Source organism: Passer montanus, unplaced genomic scaffold (genome assembly GCF_014805655.1).
Source record: "Passer montanus isolate IOZ18808 unplaced genomic scaffold, ASM1480565v1 scaffold18, whole genome shotgun sequence".
NCBI classification, from domain to species: Eukaryota; Metazoa; Chordata; class Aves; order Passeriformes; family Passeridae; genus Passer; species Passer montanus.
Genome location: NW_024365381.1, coordinates 22,428 through 37,826, shown reverse-complemented (window position 1 = coordinate 37,826; position 15,399 = coordinate 22,428).

The following is a 15,399-nucleotide window of genomic DNA, read 5'->3' as shown; positions in this document are numbered from 1 at the left end:
ATGTCAGAAAATTTGTAAACACAAGCATGGAGCCTCCATAACCAGCTTAAATAAAGGTTTTCTTCCAAGCATGCTGATACATAGAGTGTGTGGGAGACAAATTTAGACATCAGACAAGGCCCTGCACAGTAGAAATCCATCTGGCTACACTCAAAAATGGGCATTCACTGACTCAGACATGCTTTTACATTATATACTAGGCCATTTGGATGACAGTAAAACTGAGCCAGTCAGAAACATCATCATGTTTATATCTGCCAGTTCTGCCAGGATAAAGTTGGTACATCATTTATGAGCGTTCAGCATTCCACAAGGCTCACAATATGGGAAATTTATCTACGGCGTCCTGTACATAAATAAATATTGCATTATCTCCTACGCTGGTACTATTGATATTGTGCGGGAACAGATTTTGTCTTCCATCAGCAGACTGGTGGAATTTAATAACATTTGTGGTCATCCCATCCAACTGGAAAGACACATCACACCCGTTACACAGAATGGCTCATCATCAGCTGAATATATAAAACTGAGAGAGCTGCAAACAGCAAGAGAGTGACAGAATCTTTTACTGAACATAGATACATTTGACCAATGGGAGTCTCCAGGGACTTATAATTTATCAGTTGTGCACCAATAGTGTGCCCAGTATTGCACATGACTCAGTGAGAAGATAGGCCTGATGAGTTTGCAATCCATGGTACTGCATCCTGGAAATGCTCTGGTTGAAATATTCATAGGCATAAAATTAATATGAGGTGTCTGGTGGATTGGGTGATGTCTAATGTCCATGGAGAAACAAAGCAAGTGGAACATAACATGAAATCAGAAGAACTACCATCACAGTTTTGCAGTGTGAAGGTTTCTCCAATAGCAACCGATACCAGCAGCAGGTAACAAGCTGTCAGCAGATACACAACGGCAGTCAGTGTCTCCAAGGCTTTCTTTCAGTGTATATGGTGACTTCTTTTCTCTCAGCAACTAAGTCCTTCCTCCACAGGATAAACTATATTGGCCAAAAGACTGCAAACCAGTTCATGGCCCTTTGCCTAGGACTACATGGCCACTAGACATTACCTAAAGGTTGTGGCAATATGTAGGTTGTAAGTCTCACTCCTCCCTTAATATTTTCCTGACTCTAGGTCCACTTTCAGCATCCAAAGACTTGTCTTTTGCCTCGTGCTGCTTTGCTGTAAGCCACTGTGTATAAGAGGAAACTCAGAAGCAGAAAATGAGGTAGAGGTTCTGCCACAGAGCCTGAGACATTTGTTCCTAGGGCCAGAAGAACAGTGCCATGGCAATAGCCAAAGCACAGCCAGCAGAAACCAGAAAGAGGGAAGGAGACCAGAATATGTAGAGGTGATGCAGAGCTTTAAGAAACACGTAGTAGAAAATCCCTCACCAGGCATCCTTTGAGTTCAGTGGAAATATGATTTCACTCCAGTTGCCACTCTGGCACATGAAAAGATATCGTGCTCCCTTCCTCTCTAGTGAGATCTCACCTGTTCTAACTACTCTGAAGTGCTGCTCTATTAACCCTGCTCTAGATGCTGTGCCTTATTTTGATCTCTGTTCTTTGCATGAAGAATAGAGTACAGTACAGTAGAAACAAAATCTGTGCAAAGTCTAAGGCATTACAATAAAATCAGAGCACATCTCAGGTAGAAGAACCTGTTCTCAGCTGATGCAAACTAACAGGAGCCAGGTAAAATTCCAGCAGTTTCCCCACAATCCTCCAATTCTCTTTTTCAGTTTTGTGAAGATATCAGAAAGGCTGCTGAAATTTGATAATACAGTAAATCTGCTTTTAAAAGAGGCTGAGTTCTGGGATCATCCCCATTTCCTTTGAAAATCCCATGTGTTATTTCTGAACCTGCAGACACCATTATGTTTTTTTAATTTAATTAACTTCCAATAAAGCTGCTTATACTGGAAACAATAAAACTCTCTCTACCATGTCACTCTTCCTTCTTTAACACACATACAAAACACACAGAAGCCTCAAGAAAGCTCCAGGCACTCTAAGAAAAGAAATAACCAAATACCACCAAATATTTAATTTTCTATGCCGGAAATGAGAAACAGGTGTAATTAAAATAACACTTTTTAAATTAAGTGACCTCTCTTGACCAACCATCTGTGAATAATTCAGATTTTTTTCCCATTATTACTGCAAAATTAAAACTAGGGCATATAAATGACGAGATTCTCTTTAACTATCTTTAAGCACCAGCAATATATATTTTCCACCAGTTAAAATCCTTAATGATACCAAAAATCTGTCAAGCATAACTCCCCCAATTCATTTGCCTGAAACCATCAATATTTTATCATGCATTTGCAGTTGGCTTTAATTTAACAGTCCAGGTTACTAATCAAACAAAACACCCAAGTCATTAAAAGTTAGCGTGCCATTTAGAAAGTGCATTTCACGTTTATTAAAATATCTTTCATGGAGCCATTAGAAGGCTAAAGTTTTAATTACAATCAGATATTTAGTTCTACTTCAGTTATGCTTTTGGCACTCTCTTGCAACTGCCTTGATTAATCTTCCAGACAGAGCTCATCCATTACCTCCTGAAATTATTTTCCTCTTAACTTCTTCATAATTCATCTTTTTTCTTCCCCCCTCCAAACATGTAAAATGCATTAAAAAGGTGTGCACAATACCTGCCTGAAAGATAAGTCATTAGAAAGATTCCATTTCAAATGCAATTTATTCTCAAAAGTACCAAATAGCCATAATTCAAACAGATGTATTGAAATTGAAATGTAGGTTTTCTTGTCTTTGTTGTCATTTTAACTATTTTCCTACAAATGAGAGACTAATCTGTGCCGCTCTTTCTCCTGTCTCAGGTTTTGAAATATACAGTTCAGCTGAATTTTGCTTGGGTAATTCTGAGGGCATCTCAAGCTCACACAGAGTCTCTGTCATTTTTTTCCTCCTCTTTAATATAATGGTCATACTGCAATACGTTTTATCAAACTTCTGTGCTGAGACCATTTCAATGGCTCTTGCCTATCCATTTTATCTAATGTCATGTGAAACCTCAGTCAGCAGTAATGAGAAGATACGCTCATGTTGATTGATATTTTAGAGCTAAACAGACACCTACACCATGTTTTGCAAAGTTTCACCCCAAATGGATGTAAAATTTCAAGGACCAAGGAAACAAATGTGGAGGAATGAATCTGACCCAGGGATCCCTCTCATTTCCAGCTGAGCTTTGACATTTCTTCTGGATCTGGCATAAAGACAGATTACAATCCTCTAAATTCCACATTTCTCATTCTATATGCTTTTTTGCTGCAGGTACAGACAGATTTGGATTACACACACAAAAGCAAAGCCTTAAAGAAAACTAAATGGACAGCTGAAGATCAGATGTGTCACCCACTGGTTTCAATTCTAAGGTACATTATATATTAGAGACCCTTCTCCAGAGCTCATTCTCATCCTCAGACTGAACCGGATCAGAGAACGATCTTCTCAGACTCTGTTATGCATCATCATCCTTTAATTTATCCACTGCAGTAAATCTATTGAAAAACAGACTGGAGAGATCTTGCCAGACCTCAGAAACCCCACAGCTGCCCACTGCCTGCTTCCAGGAGACTCCATGGGAGAACAGGCTGGCCTGAGTCCCATGCCCACAGCCAGACCAGAAGCCAGAGATCACTGGGGAGAGGTTTAGCCATGCTCCCAGCAGAAGGCTCACAACAGCACCACATAAGCCCTTACTTAATCTGTCTCTCCTCCTTTATCAGCTGCATCCAAGGCCACATCCACCTGCGTAAGGAAAACCTCTATGCCCATGTTGGTCTGAACCAAACACAAGCCAACATCTCTCCTACCAGTCAACACAGCACTGAAACCTGGCATTTCACACCAGCAGTGATCATACGGTGGGAGGCAGGGAATAGAAGGGATTCAAATAAAGGCCTCTACCCTCATTCACGTGGTTATCAGAATTGGCTCCAGGCAGACTTGGGAAGAGAGCTGCAGACGCATTTCAAGACAAATCTCAAGCACTTAGGTAGCAAAATGGGAGATGCTTGAAAAGTCTCTCTACATGGCCCTTGTACACCACCGTCTGTGTTGTACTGAAAAGGCTGCCTTTATTGTCTTCTATGCTGGAGATTATTGATTTCTTTCTTTTGAACCTATCCAATCCATTTTTTTAATTGGAAAATACAGCAAATTGCTTTAAGCAGATCTGTTTAGAGCAGGTTTAAAGGGGTTTTCCATTATATTCTTAAACAACATTTGAAAATATAAGTTAAGAAATGGGAGCACATGAAGAGGAGGAGGGAGGGAGATGGGGAATTATAGGAACAGATTAGAGATAAATGAGATACTGTGGCTACCAGTAACTCCAGGTCTCTGATGCCCGTCAATACTCCACAGGGACCAAGGAAGTACGGGAGGGGCCGAGCTATTTCGAAAAGAAAAGAAAATAAGCAGATTGGGCTGAACGATGTCCAGGTTTGGAGCGCACCCGGCACTGCCAAAAGCTCGTGTTTGGAATTGGGAACGGGTCTTTCCGCGCTGGGCACGTTCCAGCGGGAGGCGCGTGGGAGCCGCGGCGCCGGCGCTGCCGAGCGCTCCGAGCCAAGGCCGGTGCTGCAGCACCATCTACTGCCGGCTGGGAACGGCGGCGAGGACTCGCTGCCGCTTCCCAAGCTGCCCCCGGAGACCTGTGCCCCCTAAGGCCAGAGCCTGCTGAAGAATGAGCCTGTACATCATATAGACATGCGACTTCCCGACAGCCAGGCGGGCCAAGGAAAATTCTGGCTCAGGATGTGGAGCACGGGGCTGCGGCAAGAGAAACGGGAGACAATGAAGTCTTCACAGTTCCTTATAAATGGGAGTGGAAACAGTTTTGGTTCTGACGCTGATGACACTGTATTCAACTTGTCTCGGGAAAAGGATTTGTATCACTGAGCCTCCAAGACACTCAGTTTTTTGAAAGAAAATTTTTCTTTCCTTTAACTTTTTGAAAATAGTGCTCTGATCCTCTTCGGTGTTTGAGACTTTGTCATCATATAAATTGGTTAGATTTACTCCTCAGCAGAACACTGGGCAATAATAAACCAAAATCATGTTTAATACCCTCTCCACACAGGACATAAAAGACAATTTCTGCAAGGGAAGAGAAGGCAGGGACTTGCCCTTACCAATACACATCCTGAAATCCTGTCCTCACTGGAGTACAGCTAGTGTTACTGCTGATTTCAATGGGACCATGATTTCTTTCAATCCTCCTACATCTCATCATGGCAAGTGCCAGATGCTGATATAACTTAACTGAAGCCTCCTGTCATATGTACTGCACTTCACTAAATTCACAGGTGTGCCAAATAATGTAATCTACTGGAGCTATAGGCAGCAACATAGAGCTGAACATAAGAAGAAAATTGACTGCCTTTCATAGAGGCCTTCAGTATTGACAGCTGATTGCTGTACTTCACTTAAGTGAAACAAAATCTTCTGAGAAGCATATTGACTAGTCTGTCCATAAAAATCATTCCATAGCTATAAAGCTGGAAAAAAGAGTTTGCCTATGGGACAGCAATATTCTGCTGTCCCTTAAGAGGGCTGGGGCTCAAGGAGATCATACTTTAATTACTGAAATTTTATTTTTCTCTAAAAAGTATCTTCATTTTCTTTTAAATAGCAGAATAAGGACTGCTAAACCAACTAGAGGTGGATTTATTCCTCTGCTTATGGAGCATCTTTTCAATATGGCCTTTATCTCTGCAGACTTTGCATATCATAATAGCCTAAAAAATATTGATGGTAATGTTTTTAGTAATAATAAATGTTAAAAAAACCCCAAAGCTAAACATAATAACCAGACACCAACAAAAATGCCAGTTGCTCTTTTGCCATAGGTGAGATATATGAAAAGGAGTGTAAAGCATCTGTTCTTCTTTCTTTACCTCTTATCTTTGGTGGTAAGAGTAAAGGAATCTAACACAAAAACAAGGGGAAAATCTAATGTGGAACTAATGCAACATTTACTACTTATTATCTGATTATTGTTCCTGATGATATTTCCATTTCTCTAATCTTTAATCTTCTTGTATGTAGATTGAAAGACCTTCAGGGCAAGACTCTTTTTACATCTCTGTGTAACATCTAACACAGTGAGATCCTGATCCTCCCTCCAGCCTCCAGAAACTTATGAAATTAAAATATACAAGTGATAAGAGTCTCCAAGATTGACTCACCAAAGAGTTTGGGAAATACAGTACTTAGTTTCTTAGCACTCCTAGGTACTTTGCCAGTTTGCAGAACTGGGAGTCCTTATCAGGTGCCCAGGTTCAACTGGCCTGGGCAGAAGCAATTGCAGCATGGATGACTGACCAGTGCCAACACATAACCAAGAATATGCTAGTCAGGAACTGGATGATCTTGAAGGTCTCTTCCAGAATCTTGATGATTCTGTGAAGCATTAATGGGACCCTGCAGGGCCCCACACCTCCCTGACAAATCTGTATTGTTGATGACAGGCTCAACAGAACCACGTGCCTGCACATTACCCCAGAGCACACACAGTCACAGATTTGCCCTGTGTTTTATATTGGCTCAAACAGTTCATCACTAAAAGTCAAACTGTGTCTAAATAGGAGGTACTTAGCCCAGGTGCTCAAGCAGAGCAGTGCTGTTCCACAGCCCCACAACTTCAGGGTTCAGACATGCAAATAGGAGTCATGAGGTGGGAGATACAAAAGAGAATTGCATGTGTTAAACCACAGACCTGCTGTAAGGAGCATTGCCCTGTCTGGTCTGGATGCACAAGCTTCAGCTCTCCCCTGCATTAAGGAGCTAACCCTTTATGATGGAACCTGGCCACAAGTCACACCTACCAAAGAGAGATTTTGGTATACCTTCCCTCATGTCCCTTTGAATTTCAAGCTCACATAATAGGTGTGCAGCATCCAGGGCCAGGATGGTGCCAAAACCACCAGACTGAAGCTGTTCTCTTTTTTCAAGGAATACTTACATATTCCTTGGGTCACAAGAACAAAAGAAAGTCCAGCTACACCCTTAAAGCTTAAACTCAAGAGAAAAGAACAAGTTCTTCTTCTAATTAATACTTTGATGTTCAGTTGTAGGGATTCCTTAATATTAATTGTTGTGTTTAAAGCCAACTATCTTAGAAATCTTTCTGAATATTACTTTCCCCGTAAGTAAAAAACTATTGTCATAAAAATTTGGATAGCCATCAAAGGGATATATGAGCTGAGGAAATACAGATGCGAGATCTCCATAAAATAATTTGTCTTTTCCAATAGTTCTAGGAAATTTTCAGAAATTTTGACTAGGGAATGATTAAATAGTCATTTTGTGCAAGATGCATTGTAGAGAATTAAATCATGTCCAAAGCAGACACAGGAGAATAACTTTCTTTTTAAGTTTCTAGAACATGCATTTCTTTGAGGGCGAGATACTGCCATTCCCATGTTTTATGAGTATAGCAGCATACCACTTTCATGCTGAAATTTGCCTTCTTCACCTACTAGTATGTGGTTATATGTGATTCTAAGATCACAAGAATACACCTGATAGAACAAATTAACAAAGAAAAAGTAATTTGATTTTTTTAAGAGACAATAAAACCAGTAAAAATGCAGGGAGGTGACTTCTGCCAGTTGGCCAGCCACAAGAACTGTGGAAGACAGAAAGGTGCGAGCCAGAGGATTCCTGCCTGCTGGGTTCCCACCAGGGCTACAATGGAAAATTAAACTCTGCAAGCCCACAGCAAGTGAGCTGCAGAAGACAAAGTGGAGTTTAGATGACGTATCAGACAAATAAATCTGTCCAAAGCTCCAGTGCCTTGATGGGAGTCCTCCATGACAACTACACAAACTCATGCCAGGAGGGCTGGATGACTATGCTGATTCAAACAGAGACAGCTCTTCCTAGATTTGCAACAAAAGGTTTGGATATTTTGAGTATTTTGAGTATTGACGCATTATAGCAAGAATCATTGCTTTTAAAACCCAGGTAACACACAGAGCCAATTTGTGCCAAACAGCTACTCAAATACCTCAGGAGTATTTGCAGCATTCAGAGTAAACACAACAAAAATGTGTGTTGGAAGAAGCAGAGTAACAGCTACCAGTAGGTGGCCCAGCAAATAAAATCATTTAATCTCAGCAACCATCTACTTGAGACTGACAGCTCTCCTTCCTTGGTGCTTCTGAGCAGTGGAGCTTAAAGGCTCTGTTAAACTGAGATAATACAAGATGTTGACTAAATGTCAAAGATTATGTTATTTTAGAGGTCACAGTCTACTTTGGAAACACCCAAGGAAAATGCACAAGCAAGGATAATGAAATTTTCTTAAAAGGAAGAAAAAAACAAACAAACAAAAAAACCCACTAAAACACTTTCCCTATAGAGCAATCAGCAAGAGTTTGTGCAGTTGTGCAGAAGAGTTGATAGCAGAAAGGAATTCACAGTGAAAGACAGTCAGAAATACTAAGGCTGGTAGGGAGCCAAAGCATAAGAAAACAGCACAGTAATATGAAATTAGTCTGGAAGGCATTTGGCATTAAAAATAAATAAATAAATACAAACTCAGGTAAATGGACATGCCAGCAATACCATTTTAACTGTCTTATAAATCATTACTCATGGTTTGCTAATGTCAGGAAACAAAGCTAGTACTAGACTGGATAATCAAAGTTAACAGTTAGTTAAGGTGATATTAATTGTACTTGACTGATGAGAAGGGGCAGAAGAGTGAATAGCTGGCAGAGGGAAAATGTAAAATTTGATGCCTGCTAAATGAGGCATGATGAATAATGGTTTTTCTTGTCAAAACCACTGCTAGATTCCCCTCAAGCTGCGAATGGGTATTCAGGAACACGTGTCTGGATTTAACCAGGGGTCTGATCGTTCTCCTAATAAAAGCAACAAAAAATATCATAACTGATGCAAAAAGGAGCTGAAAAAGACCCAGATAATGTCCTACAGCCACAAGTTGAAATTCCATCTTATTTTACAAAATGTACATCCAAAGCAAGTTAAAAACAATCCAGGGAGGGTACCTATTATCTTGCATGAACAGACAGCAGTTGTTGACAGGAGTTAATAGCATTTCTCAAGAAACTGGGCTTAATCTGTTTTTTGTTGAAACATTTTTTCCATGTATTTATTAACAGTAAGTAGAATTTCTGACAATATACTCTCTAAACAAAGCATTAAAGTGGATCTCGCCTAAATAAAATAATACAGCAGAAACATAAGTCATTCAGATCTTAGGATAAGGTTATTCAGAGAGTTAATATCAGTGGTTTGTGTTTATCTTACTGGCTAATTCTTTCCAGAAATTGTTCAGCTGTTAACCTGCTCTATTTATATAAGCAGTTGTCCTATTACAATGTGCATGAGGCTGAATTGCACTTTTTTGGGGAAGAAAGCAGAAACAATTGCATGTGTTGACTGCAGTCTGACATATTCTAAAACTGCTCTCAGTTTGTTTTAGGAAATTAGGGCATTTCCTATCATCATTATAAAAAATGAAATTGTGGTAGGGTAACTAATAAACCATTACTCTCTTTAGTTTTCTTGTTGTGCACAAGACAACTCTGTCCAATTACTGGGTCAAGAGCCCCAGGTGTTATGCACATAGAAACTTACTCCACATAACAAACCAATAAAGATGCTGAAAGTCATATGCAGAACAGAGACGTGCAATAAAAACAACAATGCCTGAGATTCATTCCCTCCATAAACTACCTTTCAGACATTTTTTTCTCTATTGTTGCTGAAGCAAACTGATGCTAGGTGTTTAACAGCAGGCTGCAGAAATAATTTAGGCACAGAACAAGCAAAGCACGTCCTGGGGATGAACTGCTGAGCGAACATAGCCACAGACCCATCAAGATCCCACTGATTCCAATGAAGAAAACACTGAGCAGCAAGGGCTATGTGGCTATGTGGTCTCCACATCCAAACTTTTAAATCAAAGGTCAAAAAGAGCCTTAGCCAGCTGCTCATTACAGAACTTCTTACATCTTGCCCAAAGCATCTATTACTGACTACCTAGAAGGACTGTGAAACAAACAGATCCAGTGATTACCCAGATTGCCAGGCACACAAAGGAAATCAAAGTTTTCAGAAATAGAGAATTAGGACTCCCAGTCCACTAAATCACGGGATTGGAAATGAGACCACATCACCACAGAGTTCAGGCCAAAATTCAAACTTCCCCCAAATTTATAGGGACTAAAAGTCCAAGTTCTAATTTAGATTAGATAAATTCATAAGCTCAAGGGTCTGAAAAGTCTGTTTATGAATCATGCTAATGGCATCAATTATACAAGTGTACAGTGCTACTGAGATCAGTGAGGAGAGCTGAAGATCTTACAGAGCCCTTCCAACCCTTGCAGGCAACACGAGGCACAAGTAGAGGTCAGGCTGAAAAGCAGGAGGGACTTAAACCCTGCAATGTAAATTCAAAGGTGCCACCAGTCACGTGTCAATACTAATTAACTGATCCCAGGAACCTTACATTTGACAGCTTACTTTCACTATCTTTGCAGCTCTGTGGTTATCCTTTTTTCTAGTCCAAGAGCTCTGCTACACTGCTGGAATACTCAGGGTACTACCTCTGCCAAGTTCTTCTCACTGCAGAGGTGTCTCCAGGCTGTCCCTACAATGATCTTGTAACCACAATTTCTTACTCAGAGACAAACATGTCTTCATGACTCAGACACACCTACAGCCACAAGCACCATTTGAACACTGCATCTTCTCCCTCCCTCAGACACGGCCTCACAGAGCCTGCTGAGATGCTCCAGCATCTACCCCACCATGGGGAAATGCATCAACAGATGTGGAAGCATCTACCTCCTGACCACCCGTACTGGGAGAGGTGGCAGATTAAGCTCTAGTCTGGGTGTGTGCCAGAGGAGGAGTCTGGCTTTGTGGCCAGTGTCTGAGCAATAGAACAGGCAGAAGTGTGCATGGGCCCCGTGCAGCCTGCACACTGCTGCTCAGACCACACTGTCATGCATCATTCAGAGAGAAGACACTGCATGCTATTACAGCCTTCTATCTAACAAAGTCCATGGTGAAGAAAGTACATACTTACTACCCAGGTAGTAAATAATTCAAGGTTTTGATATCCCCTATTCAGCAGAAGTTTTTGTGACAGTCTTTTTTTTTTAATTGTAGTGCTTGTGAAAGTAAAAATATTAGCACTGGAATGACATAAACAATTTCCACATAAACATGTAAGCAGATTCCTACAAACAGTTCTTCAGCCCAGCCTGAAATACCCCTGCTGATCCTATGCAAATCCTTCCAGTTTCACACAGCTGCCTGCTGTTGATGTGACCTTTCAAAGATGTCAAGTTGAAGTGAATTACAGAATAGTTCAGTACACCTCAAACAGGCACTGGGAAGAAAGCACACTAGTATATGCTGTTCAGGAGAGGGGAAACACACACTATTATGTATGTGCCTTGCTGGAAACCAGCCCTTCATTTCTTTCTAACAACAGGGTCTCCCATTTTGCACTCATTTCTGTAAGGAGCACACATTGTTTGGTTTAATAACATCAATGTAAGCAACACACACAAAAAAAATTCCTTTTTGATTTCGCCGTCCTCCCCCAGCCCTGCATGCATATGAGATTTCCCTCCCCCTCCTCAATCACTTTATGCTGATTTCAGCAATGTGCCTCTTACACAAAGAGATGCTGAGGTTGATTGGAACCTTTTGCGGGTCATCTAGTCCATCCCCTGCTCTGCTACAGATTTCTAATCTCGGTGTTACAAGCATGCAAAAGCAGAACATATGCAGAAGGTATTCATCCATGAACTTTTCAAAGGACTCAAAAGCCTTCTAGCCTATTAACTTATCCAGACATCATATTTTTCCACCAGAGAGAAAAAAGGAGAAAAAAAGGTGTCTCCGTACGACACCATGAGAAACAAGCTACAGCAAACTCCCATAAACACACAGTGGGGATCACCCCTCGACAATAAACATGCAGAGGCAGGCACAAATGAAGGCTTTGTAAATTCACGTACTTAGCACCGTCTGTTGTCAATGGTAAAACTATTGAGAAGGTCGTACTGCCACTAGGTGTCATCTGCCAGAAACTGCAGCCATCCAAGTCACTTTATCCGTAAGTGGGAACACACCATTTGCAGCTCCAGCTCCTTTTCCTGAGAGCACTTTGCTAGGAGCTGTAAAAGCAGCCCCACGTAAGAGCTGTCCTTACGTGCTGTCCTTACATGTGTCACCCAGGCGTGGGCTGAGAGTCTCCTTGTGGAGGTTCTTGGTGGGGCACAGCAGGGATAACGTTCATCTGTGAAATTTTTGAGAGAATTGATGGATTTTTTCTTTTTCAAACCAAGATAAACATTTGTAGCATTGAACTAGTATGTAAACACAATATACCAGCCCTGCAGTAAAAAAAAAAAGAAAAGTACGTGGGCAACATCCCCAAAACCGGTCTGGAAATCGGGCTCGTGCAGATGAGCTGAAGCAGGCTGTGAGGCTCCCAGCCGCTCACAGCAGAGGGCTGTGTTGGGCTGAGCAGAGCCGGGACTGACAGCCAGGAGACTTACACAGCTGCCGGGGGAAAAAAGAGGTTTCGAGCAGAAACAAATTCTCAGGTTGTAGGACAGGGAAGAATCAGAAAGGACCAGTATGACCTCCCCTCCTCTTCCCCCCCTCAGAGCACTGGAGGCCCTGCCATGCCTTCTGCTTCATCCCAGTAATTCACAGTACATTGTGAACTCTGGGCCACGCGACCCATCCTCCCCTGAAATAAGGTTACTTTTCCTGTGGTCTCACCCATTTTCAATTCCAAACATTAATTAATTTTGTTACACACATTTATTGCAGGAGAGAGTTGCTCCTGTGCTGCCAATATATGTGTGCCGATGGCAAAGGGCAGACAATCGATTCAAACATATTTTGTTACACACATTTATTCCAGGAGAGAGTGGCTCCTGTGCTGCCAATGTATGAATCGATTGTCTGCCCTTTGCCATCGGCACAGACACATTTCTGCTCACTCCACTACAAAAGGGATACATCAGCACTGACAGTGTTTCTGGGACAAATGTTATGGATTATTAGAAACCCAGGAAGTGTAGAACAAGTGCAAGGAAATGAAACTGTTATCTAAGAAAGGAGATGGGTGCTACAACATCCTTTAAAGCACCATAGATTCTATGTACCTGATAGAACATGAAATATTTCATTTCAGTGATATAAGGTGGGACATTCTGAGATATACAGTATGCACTGTTGCTATAACAACATGTCAGGAGTGCTACCATCACAGCATTAAAACTTCAGATTTTTGTGGTGGAGCTTGATTTATAAGCAAAGAGACAGAAGCCTAGAGGGATGTTATGAGCAGAAGCCTGAGGTCAGATCAAATACGTTTAGGGGAGGAGGGGGAAATAGAACTACAGGAACTGAACAAGTCAAAACCAGCATTAGGTGGTTGCAATGACCCCTCAGCCCAAACAACTGCCTAGCACCAATGCTGCTTCATTGTAACACATTCATTTTGCTGTAATGACAAAAAGTGTCCCACGTCAATATGAGGAAGAGCTCTGTTTCACCTCTCCTATGATTTATGTACGAGGCTGACCTTCAGTGTAAGAGGTGCTCATTTAAGGGTGAGATCTTCCTGGCATACCTTTGGAAAGATGAGTTCTTATTTTGCTCACTGTGACATGTTGATACTCTGAAGAAATGACAAGTAGTATTGCGGTCTAGATAAATCTATTGGTGAGCAGCTGCCTCTCATGTATTTTTGAGAAGTAATAGTTGTGGTGTCTCCTGGAGTTTTATCAAGGGAGCTCTTTCCTAGCAATTGTTATTGAGGCAGAACATCAGCAGAGAGATGTTCAGGCTTTATGGCACTTACTGTTGAGCAGGCTCTGTAGCCCACTGCTATTTCCATTGTTGAGTCACCCAAGTAATGAGGCACTTCTCACAGGAAAATTTGTATAGAAACCTATTTTGAGAAGGATAAGGTTCACTCTCAGAGGTACAGTGATTGCACATCAGGCTACTCAGGCCGTTCCCAAATGAATCACAAAAACCTCCTCACAAGGGTAAATGTCAAGATACACCGGCCGTGAGTCAGAGCTGTCATCCTCCCTGTTCTGAAAGGTTTGAATCCTTATGACTGTCATTGAGACTGAGACAGAAGCATGATGCTGCTAAACTTGAAACACTGAAATTAAACATTTCCACGGGTCTGTCCTGTAGCACTATTTCAGGCGACTGAGTAAGCAACTGGACGAAAAAAGTGAGAATTTATATAAACAGGAAAGAGCAAGAACTGTCAGAAACTCAGTATCCCACAGCAGCAGTATATTTCAAGTCTTATATGAGATATATCTCATTTAGAGGTTGTGGGTTACTGTCTCTCTTTTTATTTTCCTATACATGCAGTATAACCTAGGAATGGGGATTAGTCTGAATATAAACAATCTAATCAAAGCAAATCTCATTTAGAGGTTGTGGATTACTGTCTTTTTATTTTCCTATACATGCAGTATAACCTAGGAATGGGGATTAGTCTGAATATAAACAATCTAATCAAAGCAAAAATTAAGAAGTGTGAGAAATTGAAAAGGTGGTGATACATATTTTTCAACCATCTTGTAAAAAGAGTAGGTCTCATTCAAGAGATAAAAATCCACAACCAAGACAAATTTAGCAAAGTGCTGCTTCTTTTTTCAGACAAAACTAGTCTGTTCATGCCAGCCTGATACAGACAGTGATATACTAATGCAAACAAACTAATCCCATTGTCACATCATTTGAGGTTTTGAATAATTAGCTAAATTCACTGACAGTTTACAAGGAACCTTAATTGGCTCTAGATTATTGCACTGTATTTTGTACACCTGGCTTTGTTTTAATTTCAATTAGCATTGCTGACATTGTAATCCCATCATTGCTATTATACTGGCAAGGAACAAGTGTTTGCACATGTTGTCTATCTGCCTCCAGAACATAAGCTCCATGACAGGCTGCAAGGCTCATCATTACTGAGCTGACCATCCCTCAATATTACATTCAGAAAGCAGTAAGCATCTAAAATCATGGGCCAGTGCAGATTCAACCTCCTCTTTTCAGTGCTGACAGCTGTGAGCACCACAGTCAGGCCACCTGCACACAGCATCAGCAGCCGTCCCTGGGGATTGCAGGGTGCACCAACACGAGATAAGCACTGCCCTGGCACAGCACCACCCACGTCTGCTTAGCTCCTCCAAGTCCATCACAAAACCCAAGAGGAGGTGACAGTGGAGTCACTAACATTATTAATCAATAACCAGTCATTAATTTAATAAATGCACATTCCCCTGTGCAGGGGAATAGATGGAGCAGGGATGTTA